The following is a 17,889-nucleotide window of genomic DNA, read 5'->3' as shown; positions in this document are numbered from 1 at the left end:
TCATAAAGATATTGGAACTTTATATTTTATTTTTGGAATTTGAGCAGGAATAGTTGGAACATCTCTTAGTATTTTAATTCGAATAGAATTAGGAAATCCAGGATCATTAATTGGAGATGATCAAATTTATAATACTATTGTTACAGCTCATGCTTTTATTATAATTTTTTTTATAGTTATACCTATTATAATCGGGGGATTTGGAAATTGACTAGTTCCATTAATATTAGGAGCTCCTGATATAGCTTTCCCCCGAATAAATAATATAAGATTTTGACTTTTACCTCCATCATTAATTTTATTAATTTCAAGAAGAATTGTAGAAAATGGAGCAGGGACAGGATGAACTGTTTACCCCCCTTTATCATCTAATATTGCTCATGGAGGTTCCTCTGTTGATTTAGCTATCTTTTCTTACATTTAGCTGGAATTTCCTCAATTTTAGGAGCAATTAATTTTATTACAACTATTATTAATATACGAATTAATAATATATCATTCGATCAATTACCCTTATTTGTTTGAGCCGTAGGTATTACAGCTTTATTATTACTTTTATCTTTACCAGTTTTAGCTGGAGCTATCACTATATTATTAACTGATCGAAATTTAAATACATCATTTTTTGATCCTGCAGGAGGAGGTGATCCTATTTTATATCAACATTTATTTTGATTTTTTGGACATCCTGAAGTATATATTTTAATTTTACCCGGATTTGGAATAATTTCTCATATTATTTCTCAAGAAAGTGGAAAAAAGGAAACTTTTGGATGTTTAGGAATAATTTATGCTATAATAGCAATTGGATTGCTAGGATTTATTGTATGAGCTCATCATATATTTACAGTAGGAATAGATATTGATACTCGAGCATATTTTACTTCAGCTACTATAATCATTGCAGTTCCAACTGGAATTAAAATTTTTAGTTGATTGGCAACTTTACATGGAACACAAATTAATTATAGTCCTTCAATATTATGAAGTTTAGGATTTATTTTCTTATTCACAGTAGGAGGATTAACAGGTGTAGTTTTAGCTAATTCCTCAATTGATATTACTCTTCATGATACTTATTATGTAGTAGCCCATTTTCATTATGTTTTATCTATAGGAGCTGTATTCGCTATTCTAGGAGGTTTTGTTCATTGATATTCCCTATTTACCGGATTATTATTAAATCCCTATTTATTAAAAATTCAATTTATTTCCATATTTATTGGTGTTAATTTAACATTTTTTCCTCAACATTTTTTAGGATTAGCTGGTATACCCCGTCGTTATTCTGATTATCCAGATAATTTTATATCATGAAATATTATTTCTTCATTTGGTTCATATATTTCATTATTTTCCATAATTTTAATTATTATTATTATTTGAGAATCAATAATTAACCAACGAATAATTCTATTTTCATTAAATATACCATCCTCTATTGAATGATATCAAAATTTACCTCCTTCTGAACATTCTTATAATGAACTTCCTATTTTAAGAAATTTCTAATATGGCAGATTATATGTAATGGATTTAAACCCCATTTATAAAGGAATATCCTTTTTTTAGAAATGGCAACCTGATCTAATTTAAATTATCAAAATAGAGCTTCCCCATTAATAGAACAAATTATTTTTTTCCATGACCATACATTAATTATTTTAATTATAATTACAATTTTAGTAGCATATTTAATAATAAATTTATTTTTCAATAATTATATTAATCGATTTTTATTAGAAAGTCAAATAATTGAATTAATTTGAACTATTTTACCAGCTATTACTTTAATTTTTATTGCACTTCCATCATTACGATTATTATATCTTTTAGATGAACTTAATAATCCTTTAATTACATTAAAATCAATTGGACATCAATGATATTGAAGATATGAATATTCTGATTTTAATAATATTGAATTTGATTCATATATAATTCAATCTAATGAAAATTTAAATAATTTTCGACTTTTAGATGTTGATAATCGTATTATTTTACCTATAAATAATCAAATTCGTATTTTAGTTACAGCTACAGACGTAATTCACTCGTGAACAATTCCGTCATTAGGAGTAAAAATTGACGCTAATCCAGGACGATTAAATCAAACTAGATTTTTTATTAATCGTCCTGGAATTTATTATGGTCAATGTTCTGAAATTTGTGGAGCAAATCATAGTTTTATACCTATTGTTATTGAAAGAATCCCTATAAAAAACTTTATTAATTGAATTAATAATTATTCATTAGATGACTGAAAGCAAGTACTGGTCTCTTAAACCATTTTATAGTAAATTAGCATTTACTTCTAATGATAAAGAATTAGTTAATAAATAACATAAATATGTCAAATTTAAATTATTACTTTTTGTAATATTCTTTTATTCCTCAAATAATACCTATCAATTGAATAATTTCATTATTATTTTTTATTTCTATTTTTATTAGTTTTATAATTATAAATTATTTTATTTTTAATTATAAAAATAATTTTAATTTTAAAAAAATTAATAAAAATAATTTAAAAAAAAAATTTTGAAAATGATAAATAATCTTTTCTCAATCTTTGATCCTTCAACAAATTTATTTAATTTCCCATTTAATTGAATTAGAACATTTATTGGATTATTATTTATTCCTTTTTCTTTCTGATTTTTTCCTAATCGTCATTATTTATTATGAAATTTTATTTCAAATAAACTTCATAATGAATTTAAAACTTTATTAGGACCAAATAGAATTAATGGATCAACTTTTATTTTTATTTCATTATTCTTTTTTATTTTATTTAATAATTTTTTAGGTTTATTCCCATATATTTTTACTAGAACAAGTCATCTTAATATATCCCTTTCATTATCATTAACATTATGGTTAAGATTTATAATTTATGGATGATTAAATAATACACAACATATATTTATTCATATAATTCCTCAAGGAACACCAACTATTTTAATACCTTTTATAGTAATAATTGAGACTATTAGTAATATTATTCGACCTGGAACTTTAGCAGTTCGATTAACAGCTAATATAATTGCAGGTCATTTACTTTTAACTTTATTAAGTAATACAGGTATTAATATACCTAATTATTTATTAATTATTTTAATTATTATCCAAATTTTATTGTTAATTCTTGAATCTGCCGTAGCAATTATTCAATCTTATGTAATTTCTATTTTAAGAACTCTTTATTCTAGAGAAGTAAATTAATGTCTAATCATAATCATCCATATCACTTAGTTGACTACAGACCTTGACCCTTAACAGGAGCTATTGGAGTAATAACCTTAGTAACTGGTTTAGTTAAATGATTTCATAATTTTAATATAAACTTATTATTTATTGGATATATTATCGTATTATTAACCATATTCCAATGATGACGAGATATTTGTCGAGAAGGAACATTCCAAGGAAAACATACTATTATAGTATCAAAAGGTTTACGATGAGGAATAATTTTATTTATTATTTCTGAAATCTTTTTCTTCATTTCTTTTTTCTGGGCATTTTTTCATAGAAGTTTATCCCCAAATATTGAAATTGGATCAATTTGACCTCCTACTAATATTTTAGTATTTAATCCATTTCAAATTCCTTTATTAAATACTATTATTCTTATTACTTCAGGAATTACAGTAACATGAGCTCATCACGCTTTAATAGAAAATAATTATACTCAAGTTTCACAAAGATTATTTTTAACTATTATACTTGGATTTTATTTTACTATTTTACAAGCATATGAATACTTAGAAGCTTCTTTCTCAATTGCTGATAGAATTTATGGATCTACTTTTTTTATAGCAACAGGATTTCATGGTTTACATGTAATTATTGGAACAATTTTTCTTTTAACATGTTTTATTCGTCATATTAATTTTCATTTCTCAAGAACTCATCATTTCGGATTTGAAGCAGCAGCATGATATTGACATTTTGTTGATGTAGTTTGATTATTTCTTTATATTTCAATTTATTGATGAGGAAATTAATTATTTATATAATATATTTAGTATATTTGACTTCCAATCAAAAAGTTTAATAATTTTAATATAAATAATTATATTAATATTAATAATATCTTTTATCATAATAACAATTGCTAATATTTTCATATTAATTTCACTATTAATCTCAAAAAAATCATTTCTAGATCGAGAAAAATGTTCACCATTTGAATGTGGATTTGACCCTAAATCTTTAGCTCGAATTCCATTTTCTTTACATTTCTTTTTAATCACAATAATTTTTTTAATTTTTGATGTAGAAATTGCATTAATTTTTCCAATTATCCCAACATTTTATTTAGTAAATTTTTTATCTTGATTTAAAATAAGTTTTTTTTTTATTTTAATACTATTATTAGGAATTTATCATGAATGAAATCAAAATATACTAAATTGATCAAATTAGGATTATAGTTTAATTAAACATTTGATTTGCATTCAAAAAATATTGAATTTTATTCAATTTATCTTAAATAAGAAGCAATTTGCATTTAATTTCGACTTAAAAGATAGAGTTAATAACTCCTTATTTATTAATTGAAACCAAAAAGAGGTATATCACTGTTAATGATAAAATTGAATAAAAATTCCAATTAGAAATATATTGTAATTAAGCTGCTAACTTAATTTTTAGTGATTTATTATCATTAATATTTCTTTTAATTTAATTTATATAGTTTATTAAAACATTACATTTTCATTGTAAAAATAAAAAATTTTTTTTTTATAAATAAATTCTTATTTAAAGATTTTTTAATCACCTTAATATCTTCAATATTATACTCTTTATTTAAGCTATTTAAATTAAATTATTAAAAAAATAAATATAAATATTATTCATAAAATAAATCTAAATAAATAAATTTTAAAATTATTTATTTGATAAATATAATAAATAATAGAATTATTTTTTATAATATAAAATAATCCTTGTCCTCTATATATTTCTCTTCAACCTAAATCAATATTTTTATATAATATTTGCCCCATTTTTAAATAAAAATAATTTATCCCATATGTAGATAAATTTGGTAAAAATCATATTATAACATAAAAATATCTTAATTCATAAAAACATAAAAATTTATTTAGTGAATAAATTTTTATATTTCTAATTAAATAACCTAATAATAAACCAAATAAAGTCACATAAATAACTATTATTTTTAAATTAAAAGGCAAATAAATTATATAAGGATAACAAAAAATTATTCATCTTAATATTCTCCCCGAAACTAATCTTATAAATAATAAAATAATTATACTTTTTAATATAGTATAATCCTCATCATATAAATTATAAATTGATAATAAATTAAAATCATTAATTATTAAATATATTAATAAACGAATAGTGTAAAATATTGTTAATCCAGTTGAAAAATAATATAAAAAAAAAATCAATATATTTAAATTTCTTATTCTTACTATTTCTAAAATAATATCCTTAGAATAAAAACCTGCTAAAAATGGAATTCCACATAAAGCTAAATTTGAAATATTTAAACATAAAGAAGTTATTGGAATATAAATTCTAATTCCCCCTATTATTCGAATATCCTGATTATCATTTATTATATGAATAATTACCCCGGCACATATAAATAATAAAGCCTTAAATATAGCATGAGTTAATAAATGATAAAAAGCTAAATCATTAAATCCTATTCTTAAAATTCTTATTATTAAACCTAATTGTCTTAATGTTGATAAAGCAATAATTTTTTTTAAATCAAACTCATAATTAGCACAAATTCCTGCTATTAATATTGTTAAAGAAGATAATAATAATAAAATTTTTAAAAAAATTATTTCAACTAATAAATTATTAAAACGAATTAATAAATAAACCCCAGCTGTTACTAATGTAGAAGAATGAACTAAAGCAGAAACAGGAGTAGGTGCTGCTATTGCAGCAGGTAATCATGAACTAAATGGAATTTGAGCTCTTTTTGTTATAGCAGCAATAATAATTAATAAACCAATAAATTTTATTGAAAAATCATGTATTATTAAATTTAAATAAAAAATATAATTTCAACTTCCATAATTTATTATTCATGAAATCAATAATAAAATTATTACATCACCAATTCGATTAGATAACGCTGTCAATATTCCAGCATTATAAGACTTCATATTTTGATAATAAATTACTAAACAATATGAAACTAATCCTAAACCATCTCACCCTAATAAAATTCTAATTATATTTGGTCTAATAATTAACAAAATTATCGAGAAAACAAATATTAAAACTAAATAAATAAATCGATTTAAATTTAATTCTGATCTTATATATCTTTTTCTATAATAAATAACTGAAGAAGAAATTAAAGAAACAAATATTATAAATAATAATGATATTCAATCTAATAAAATTGATATAACAATTCTTATAGAATTAAAAGAAATAATCTCCCACTCAAAAAAAATTACTAAATTATTTATAATAAAATAAATTACTATAAAAAAATTAATTAATATAAAAAAAAATAAAAAAAAAAAACTAATAAGACAAATAGAATATTTTTTAATAACTTAAAATGATGATAAATATCATATTTTTGACTCCACAAATCAATATTTTTATTAAATTATTTAAGTAAAATCAAATTATTCTATAATCAATTTTTATAACTAAAATATTTAATGGTAATCAGTGCAATATTAATATTAAATATTCTCGAGAAGTTCCTCTATAAAATCTATAAATTCTTATATTATACTTTCCATGTTGAGTAAAAGAATATAAGTATAATCTATATCCAGCTCTAAAAAAAGAAATTATTATAAGTATAATTATTCTTCACCAAGATCATCTAACTAATCTATTAATTAAACTAATTTCTCCTATTAAATTTAATGATGGAGGAGCTGCTATATTTGAAGATATTAATAAAAATCATCACAATCTTATTGAAGGTATAAAATTTATTATCCCTTTATTAATAAATATTCTTCGTCTATTTAATCGTTCATAATTAATATTAGATAAACAAAATATTCCAGAAGAACATAATCCATGACCAATTATTAAAATATAAGAACCTAAAAATCCTCAATAATTTATTGTTATCAATCCCCCAATTACTAATCTTATATGAGCTACAGAAGAATAAGCAATTAAAGATTTTATATCAATTTGACAAAAACATTTTAATCTAATAAAAAATCCTCCAATTAATCTTATTACTACTCAAATATATCTTCATCTTAAATTTATTTTTTGTAAAATTATTAATATTCGTAATAATCCATATCCCCCTAACTTTAATATAATTGCAGCTAAAATTATTGAGCCAGAAATAGGAGCTTCAACATGAGCTTTTGGTAATCATAAATGAACAAAATATATAGGTATTTTTACTAAAAAAGCAAAAATTAATCTTAAATATAATATAATTAAATTATAATCATAAAATTTTATTATATATATAATTATAAAATTTATTTCCTTATAAATATAAAAAATTCCTATTAATAAAGGCAAAGAAGCAAATAATGTATAAAATAAAAGATATATACCAGCTTGAATTCGCTCAGGTTGATACCCTCATCCAATAATTAATATTAAAGTAGGAATTAATCTTCCCTCAAAAAATAAATAAAATAAAAATAAATTTATAGTTCTAAAAGTTAAATATAATATTAATATTAAAAAAATAATATTAAATAAAAATAAATTTTTAAAAAAATTATTTTTATTTAATCTTTCTCTAGCTATAATTATTAAAAATGTAATTCAGATTCTTAATAAAATTAACCCATATGAAATTATGTCACAACCTAATATATAACTTAAATTAAAAAAATTTATAATAGAAACTCTTATATTTATAAATATAAACATTATAAATATAAATATAAACTGAACCATTCAAAATATATTATATTTTAAACATATTGGTATTATAAAAATTATTATTATTAAATATTTTATCATTAAATTAAATTAAAACTTTGAAAATAATCATTCCCATGAGTTCGAATTATTGAAACTAAAATTGATAAACCTAAAGCCCCTTCACAAACTGAAAAAACTAAAAAAACCATTAACATATATATATATTATAATCAACTATTATTAAATATAATAATATAAAAAAAAAAATTCTTAAAACAATAAATTCTAATCTTATTAAAACAATTAATAAATGTTTTTGTTTTGAAACAAAAATTATATTTCCAATAAAAAATATAATAATAATTAAACTTATATTTATCATTTGTTTTTATAGTTTAAAAAAAAACTTTGGTCTTGTAAACCAAAAATAAGATTTTTCTTTAAAAACTTCAAAGAAAAAGATTATCTTTATCTATAATCTCCAAAATTATTATTTTTAAAAAAACTATTCTTTGAAATTATAAAAATTTTTTTATCTAATTTAATTATATTTATTTCTTTTTTTATATTTTTTACTAATAACCCTTTATCAATAGGATTATTTATTTTAATTCAAACTTTATTAACTTGTATTTTATCTGGAATAATAATCAATACTTATTGATTCTCATATATTTTATTCTTAATTTTTTTAGGAGGTTTATTAGTTCTATTCATTTATGTTTCAAGAATTGCTTCTAATGAATTATTTAAAATTTCAATCTTTAATAAAATTTTTATAATATTAGGAATTATTTTTTTATTTATATTATCATTTTATTTTAAAAATAATTTATTTTGAATAAATTTATATTTTAATGATGAAATATTAAATTTTTTTAATTTATTTATATTTTCAAATAATGAATATAATTTTAATTTAACAAAATTATATAATGAACAAACTTATTTTTTAATAATAATATTAATTATTTATCTATTTATTACTCTTATTGCAGTAGTAAAAATTACAAATATTTTTTTTGGACCTTTACGTTCAATTATATAATTTTAATTACTAATGATAAATTTATTTAAACCAATTCGAAAAATTCATCCTATTATAAAAATTATTAATGGATCTTTAATTGATTTACCTTCTCCATCTAATATTTCTTCATGATGAAATTTTGGATCTTTATTAGCTTTATGTTTAATAATTCAAATTATTACAGGATTATTTTTAACTATATATTACTCAGCAAATATTGATATTTCTTTTTATAGAGTAAATTATATTTGTCGAAATGTTAACTATGGGTGATTAATTCGTACTTTACATGCTAATGGAGCATCTTTTTTTTTTATTTGTATTTATTTACATATTGGACGAGGAATTTATTATGAATCTTTCAATTTAAAATTAACTTGACTAGTGGGAGTAATTATTTTATTTTTACTAATAGCTACAGCTTTTATAGGTTATGTTTTACCTTGAGGTCAAATATCTTTTTGAGGGGCTACAGTAATTACTAATTTATTATCTGCAATTCCATATTTAGGAAATATATTAGTAAATTGAATTTGAGGAGGATTTGCTGTTGATAATGCAACTTTAACTCGATTTTATACATTTCATTTCTTATTTCCATTTATTATTTTAATATTAACTATAATTCATTTATTATTTCTTCACCAAACTGGATCTAATAACCCTTTAGGAATTAATAGAAATTTAGATAAAATTCCATTTCACCCATTTTTTACTTTTAAAGATTTAATTGGATTTATTGTATTAATTTTTTTTTTATCTTTATTAACTTTAACAAATCCATATTTATTAGGAGATCCTGATAATTTTATTCCAGCTAATCCTTTAATTACCCCAATTCATATTCAACCAGAATGATATTTTTTATTTGCTTATGCAATTTTACGATCAATCCCTAATAAATTAGGAGGTGTAATTGCTTTAGTTTTATCCATTTTAATTTTAATTATTCTACCATTTACTTTTAATAAAAAAATTCAAGGTATTCAATTCTATCCTTTAAATCAAATTTTATTTTGATTTTTAATTATTACTATTATTTTATTAACTTGAATTGGATCACGACCAGTAGAAATACCTTATATTATTACAGGACAAATTTTAACTTTAATTTATTTTTCTTATTTTATTATTAACCCAATTTTAAATAAATTTTGAGATAAATTAATTTTTTACTAATTAATGAGCTTGTTTAAGCATTTGTTTTGAAAACTTAAGAAAGAATAAATATTCTATTAATTTATACTAAATTTATTTTATTAATTTAATAATATTTTTAAACCTAAAAAAAATAATAAATAATTTAAAGAAATAGGTAAATATCTTTTTCAACATAAATATATTAATTTATCATAACGATAACGAGGTAAAGTACCACGAACTCAAATAAAAAAAAAAGAAATAAATACTAACTTCAAATAAAATAATAAATTTAATTCATAACCTCCTATATTAAAAATAATAAATAATATTCTTATAAATAAAATTCTTGAATATTCAGCTAAAAAAATTAAAGCAAATCCCCCTCTTCTATATTCAATATTAAATCCTGAAACTAATTCTCTTTCCCCTTCTGCAAAATCAAATGGAGTTCGATTAGTTTCAGCTAATATCGAAGAAAATAAACATAATCTTAATGGAATTATTATAAAAATAAATCAATTTAAAAATTGATATTCTCTAAATTTAATTAAATTTAAATCTATAATTATAATAATTCTTGATATTAAAATTAAAGATAATCTAACTTCATAAGAAATTGTCTGAGCAACTGCTCGTAAACCTCCTAATAACGAATAATTTCTATTTGAAGATCAACCAGCAATTAATAAAGTATAAACCCCAACTCTTGTGCAAGATAAAAAAAATAATAAACCTAAATTAAACATAATTATATTAAATAAATAGGGAATCACTATTCAAATAATTAATGATAATATAAATCTAATAATAGGAGAAAAATAATAAGAAAAATAATTTGAATAATTTAAATATACTTGTTCTTTTGAAAATAATTTAATAGCATCAGAAAAAGGTTGTAAAATTCCTATAATTCCTAATTTATTAGGTCCTTTACGAATTTGAATATATCCTAAAACTTTTCGTTCTAATAAAGTTAAAAAAGCAACCCCAATTAAAACCCCAATTAATAAAAATAAACCCCCAATTATAATATTAATAACATCAATTATTATCAATACTATCTATATAATAAATTATATATAAATGAATTCTAAAATCATTACATTTTTCTGCCAAAATAGTTTATATAAATATTAATAATATTCTTAAAATTAAATTATTTATAATATTTGATCCTTTCGTACTAAAATATTTTTTTTTTATTAAAAGATAGAAACCAACCTGGCTCACACCGGTTTGAACTCAGATCATGTAAGATTTTAATGATCGAACAGATCAAAATTTTAAACTTTTGCATTTAAATTTTATCTTAATCCAACATCGAGGTCGCAACCTTTTTTTTTTATTTGTACTAAAAAAAAAAATTACGCTGTTATCCCTAAGGTAATTTTTTCTTATAATCATAATTTATGGATCATTTATTCAATTATTTATGTTTATTTTTTAAAAAAAAGTTATTTTAATTTTTCTATCACCCCAATAAAATAATTACAATTATTTAAATTTATTATTATATATTAAATATTAAAAAATTATAATTATAAAACTCTATAGGGTCTTCTCGTCTTTTTAAATTATTTTAACTTTTTAATAAAAAAATTAATTTCAATTTTTAATTTAGAGACAGTTTATATTTCATCAAATCTTTCATACAAGTCTTCAATTAAAAGACTAATTATTATGCTACCTTTGTACAGTCAATATACTGCAGCCCTTTAATTTTTAAATCAGTGGGCAGATTAGACTTTAAATTATTAATCAAAAAGACATGTTTTTGATAAACAAGTGAATATAAAAATTTGCCGAATTCCTTTAAATTAATTTTAATTTAAATTTAATATGTAAAAATTTAATATACTAATTTTATCATTATTTCTAATTTTTTTCTGTTATAAATTATATTTTTATAAAAATTTAAATATAATTTTAAATTTTATTTTTTCTTTTTAAAATTTTTTATAATAAATTTTATTTTATAAACAATATAAATTTTAAAAATTTTAAATTTAATTTAATATATATATATATATATATATATATATATATATATATTATAAAAATTTAAATTAAAGCTTATCCCTTAATATATTTAATTTTAAAAATTTTTTAATTAAATAAAAAATTAAAAAATATTTTAAATTTAAAATTAAATTTTTTTCTAAAAAAACTAGATATATTTAAAAACGATTAACATTTCATTTCAAATTAATTATTTAAAATAATTATTCAACATTAAATTTTTTAATTAATTAACTCTTTTAAATTCGAGATTTTTTTAACTAATAAATATTTTTTAATAAACTCTGATACACAAGATACAATAATTAAAATTTACTTTTTAATTAATTAATTTTTCAAATTTATTTCAAATTTCTTTTTCAATACTATTTTATTATAAATAATTATATTTTTTCTCTAAAAAATACTTTAACATCCCCCAATATTAAAAATTTTTTTATTAAATATAATTTTTTTAATTTTTCCCCTCAAATTAATTATTTATTATAATATCTTTTCAATGTAAATGAAATACTTTATTCAAGCTCTAATTTGATCATTCTAGAAACACTTTCCAGTACCTCTACTTTGTTACGACTTATTTCAATTTTTAAATGAAAGTGACGGGCAATATGTACATATTTCAATTATTAATCATTTTAACAAACTAATTAAAATTACATTTAAATCCACCTTCAATTTTATATTAAAAAATTTATTTTCGTTTAAATAAATTTATTGTAATCCATCTTAATCTTAATTATAATCTGCATCTTGATCTGAATTAATTTATATTTAAAATTTTAAAATATTATTTTTATATAAAAATATTTTTTTAACAATGATATACAAAATTTTTTATTAAGTAAATTTATTCGTGGATTATCAATTACTAGACAGATTCCTCTAAATGAACTAAAATACCGCCATTTTATTTAAGTTTCAATATTTATTATTTACTATTTTAGTATTTAAAATTAAATTTTTAATAATAGGGTATCTAATCCTAGTTTATAATAAAATTTACTAAATCATAATTTTTATATAAATTTTAATTAAATTAAAATTTCACCTTATAATTTAATATTTTTTAAAATAATATTATTATTTATTATTTACTGAATTAATTTAATTTAACTTTTGTTTAACCGCAACTGCTGGCACAAAATTAGTTATTAATTTTTTTATTACTAAATCTTAATTTCTTAAATTTTTAATATTAATTACTACAAAACATTATTAATTATTTTTAAAATAATTAAAATTATTCACTAAAATTTATATGTAAAATAAATTAAAAATAAATTATTTAAAATATAAAATTTTATCTATTATTATAAAATTTTATATAGAATTTTTTTTTTTTTTTTTATAAATTAAATTTTTAATTGTATATATTTATATATATATAATAATAAATTTAATTAATATATATATATAAATTAACATTAATTATTAAATTTTTAATATTTCTATTTCTCCTATTTTTATAATATCCATATTGAAAATTAAAATATATAATAAACAATTATTAATTAATTAAAAAAAAAAATATTATAAATATAATATTAATTAAATAATAATTTATTAATTTTAAAAGTAATAATATATTAAATTATTTAATATAATATTTAAATTAATAATTAATAAATTAATTTATATATATATATATATTTATAAATACACACGTATATATTTGAATATCTTTTATTTTTTTTTTATTTAAATATAAATTTTATTTAACTATATATATTAACCATATTTAATATTTTTTATATTAAATATTATAAAATTTAAAAATAAGCTAAAATAAGCTTTTGGGTTCATACCCCAAATATAAAGGAAATCCCTTTTTTTTAAAAATAAAGTGCCTGATAAAAGGATTATTCTGATAGGATAAATTATGTAATTTTTTACCTTTATTATATTTTATAGAATTAAACTATATCTAATAATTTCAAAAATTATTGTGCATCTTACACTAAAATATAATTTTTATATAGTGAATTTAAATTCGTCTTTAGAATATTTTATTCTTATTTTTTATTTTATTAATTAATAATTCAAATAAAATATTTTTCTTATTTATTTTATTTTTCAGAACTATAATTTCTATTTCATCAAATTCATGATTAGGATGTTGAATTGGTTTAGAAATTAATTTACTTAGATTTATCCCCTTAATCTCTTCCCCCAATAATTTATTAAATTCAGAAGCTTCCTTAAAATATTTTCTAACCCAATCTATTGCATCAATTAATTTTTTATTTTCTATTTTATTAAATTTATTTTTTATAAAAATATTTATTAATGATTTTTTATCGATTATTATAAATTCCGCAATATTAATAAAAATAGGTTCTGTTCCTTTTCATTTTTGATTTCCTAATATTATAGAAGGATTATCATGATTTAATAGATTTATTTTAATAACATGACAAAAAATTTCACCAATAATTTTATTATCTTATAATATAAATTTTAATTTTTTAATTTTTATTATAATTTTTAATGTTATAATTGGAGCTATAGGAAGATTTAATCAAACTTCTTTACGTAAATTAATAGCTTTTTCTTCAATTAATAACATTGGTTGATTAATTTCAGCTTTATTAATTAGAGAAAATTTATGATTAATATATTTTTTATTTTATTCAATATTTTTATTTATTTCATGTTTTTTATTTTATATTACCAATATTTTTTATATAAATCAATTATTTAATTTTAATTATAATTTCTTAATTAAATTTTCAATTATAATTAATTTTTTATCATTAGGAGGATTACCTCCATTTTTAGGATTTTTTCCTAAATGAATTATTATTAATTTTTTAATTAATAATAATCTTATTATTATTAATTTTTTTTTTATTATAAGTAGATTAGTAATATTATTTATTTATATTCGAATTATTTACTTTTCATTTATATTTTTTTCTTTAAAATTAAAATGAATTAAAATTTTTATTAAAAATAATTTATTTTTTTTAATTTATTTTTTTAATTTTCTTTCTTTATTAGGTATAATTATTAGAACTTTATTTTTTATTTAATTTAAGGTTTTAAGTTAAATAAACTAATAATCTTCAAAATTATTTATAAAGAAATTCTTTAAGCCTTAAATTAATTTATCAAGTTTTAATAATTTTATTATACCTTAAAATTTGCAATTTTAAATCATATTTGAATATAAAACTTAATAAAAGAGAAATTTCTCGTTAATAAATTTACAATTTATCGCTTATATACTCAGCCATTTTATTAGCGAAAATGACTTTTTTCAACAAATCATAAAGATATTGGAACTTTATATTTTATTTTTGGAATTTGAGCAGGAATAGTTGGAACATCTCTTAGTATTTTAATTCGAATAGAATTAGGAAATCCAGGATCATTAATTGGAGATGATCAAATTTATAATACTATTGTTACAGCTCATGCTTTTATTATAATTTTTTTTATAGTTATACCTATTATAATCGGGGGATTTGGAAATTGACTAGTTCCATTAATATTAGGAGCTCCTGATATAGCTTTCCCCCGAATAAATAATATAAGATTTTGACTTTTACCTCCATCATTAATTTTATTAATTTCAAGAAGAATTGTAGAAAATGGAGCAGGGACAGGATGAACTGTTTACCCCCCTTTATCATCTAATATTGCTCATGGAGGTTCCTCTGTTGATTTAGCTATCTTTTCTTTACATTTAGCTGGAATTTCCTCAATTTTAGGAGCAATTAATTTTATTACAACTATTATTAATATACGAATTAATAATATATCATTCGATCAATTACCCTTATTTGTTTGAGCCGTAGGTATTACAGCTTTATTATTACTTTTATCTTTACCAGTTTTAGCTGGAGCTATCACTATATTATTAACTGATCGAAATTTAAATACATCATTTTTTGATCCTGCAGGAGGAGGTGATCCTATTTTATATCAACATTTATTTTGATTTTTTGGACATCCTGAAGTATATATTTTAATTTTACCCGGATTTGGAATAATTTCTCATATTATTTCTCAAGAAAGTGGAAAAAAGGAAACTTTTGGATGTTTAGGAATAATTTATGCTATAATAGCAATTGGATTGCTAGGATTTATTGTATGAGCTCATCATATATTTACAGTAGGAATAGATATTGATACTCGAGCATATTTTACTTCAGCTACTATAATCATTGCAGTTCCAACTGGAATTAAAATTTTTAGTTGATTGGCAACTTTACATGGAACACAAATTAATTATAGTCCTTCAATATTATGAAGTTTAGGATTTATTTTCTTATTCACAGTAGGAGGATTAACAGGTGTAGTTTTAGCTAATTCCTCAATTGATATTACTCTTCATGATACTTATTATGTAGTAGCCCATTTTCATTATGTTTTATCTATAGGAGCTGTATTCGCTATTCTAGGAGGTTTTGTTCATTGATATTCCCTATTTACCGGATTATTATTAAATCCCTATTTATTAAAAATTCAATTTATTTCCATATTTATTGGTGTTAATTTAACATTTTTTCCTCAACATTTTTTAGGATTAGCTGGTATACCCCGTCGTTATTCTGATTATCCAGATAATTTTATATCATGAAATATTATTTCTTCATTTGGTTCATATATTTCATTATTTTCCATAATTTTAATTATTATTATTATTTGAGAATCAATAATTAACCAACGAATAATTCTATTTTCATTAAATATACCATCCTCTATTGAATGATATCAAAATTTACCTCCTTCTGAACATTCTTATAATGAACTTCCTATTTTAAGAAATTTCTAATATGGCAGATTATATGTAATGGATTTAAACCCCATTTATAAAGGAATATCCTTTTTTTAGAAATGGCAACCTGATCTAATTTAAATTATCAAAATAGAGCTTCCCCATTAATAGAACAAATTATTTTTTTCCATGACCATACATTAATTATTTTAATTATAATTACAATTTTAGTAGCATATTTAATAATAAATTTATTTTTCAATAATTATATTAATCGATTTTTATTAGAAAGTCAAATAATTGAATTAATTTGAACTATTTTACCAGCTATTACTTTAATTTTTATTGCACTTCCATCATTACGATTATTATATCTTTTAGATGAACTTAATAATCCTTTAATTACATTAAAATCAATTGGACATCAATGATATTGAAGATATGAATATTCTGATTTTAATAATATTGAATTTGATTCATATATAATTCAATCTAATGAAAATTTAAATAATTTTCGACTTTTAGATGTTGATAATCGTATTATTTTACCTATAAATAATCAAATTCGTATTTTAGTTACAGCTACAGACGTAATTCACTCGTGAACAATTCCGTCATTAGGAGTAAAAATTGACGCTAATCCAGGACGATTAAATCAAACTAGATTTTTTATTAATCGTCCTGGAATTTATTATGGTCAATGTTCTGAAATTTGTGGAGCAAATCATAGTTTTATACCTATTGTTATTGAAAGAATCCCTATAAAAAACTTTATTAATTGAATTAATAATTATTCATTAGATGACTGAAAGCAAGTACTGGTCTCTTAAACCATTTTATAGTAAATTAGCATTTACTTCTAATGATAAAGAATTAGTTAATAAATAACATAAATATGTCAAATTTAAATTATTACTTTTTGTAATATTCTTTTATTCCTCAAATAATACCTATCAATTGAATAATTTCATTATTATTTTTTATTTCTATTTTTATTAGTTTTATAATTATAAATTATTTTATTTTTAATTTAATAAAATAATTTTAATTTTAAAAAAATTAATAAAAATAATTTAAAAAAAAAATTTTGAAAATGATA

General features: G+C 19.2%; 1 pseudogene across 1 annotated transcript; it reads left to right on the top strand.

Annotated features, from left to right (window-relative positions):
* Positions 1-6,893: 6,893 nt before the first annotated feature.
* Positions 6,894-17,585, top strand: LOC146526342 (cytochrome c oxidase subunit 1 pseudogene; annotated as a pseudogene). Its single transcript, XR_014879429.1, has 2 exons — positions 6,894-6,950; positions 15,312-17,585. The product of XR_014879429.1 is annotated as a cytochrome c oxidase subunit 1 pseudogene (transcript).
* The last annotated feature ends 304 nt before the right edge of the window (positions 17,586-17,889 follow it).

This window comes from Heliconius melpomene, unplaced genomic scaffold (assembly GCF_056956725.1).
Source record: "Heliconius melpomene rosina isolate 202511_hmr_F unplaced genomic scaffold, ASM5695672v1 ptg000077l, whole genome shotgun sequence".
Classification (NCBI taxonomy): domain Eukaryota; kingdom Metazoa; phylum Arthropoda; class Insecta; order Lepidoptera; family Nymphalidae; genus Heliconius; species Heliconius melpomene.
Note: the sequence above shows the minus strand (reverse complement) of the source record. Positions and strands in the feature narration are given on the sequence as shown.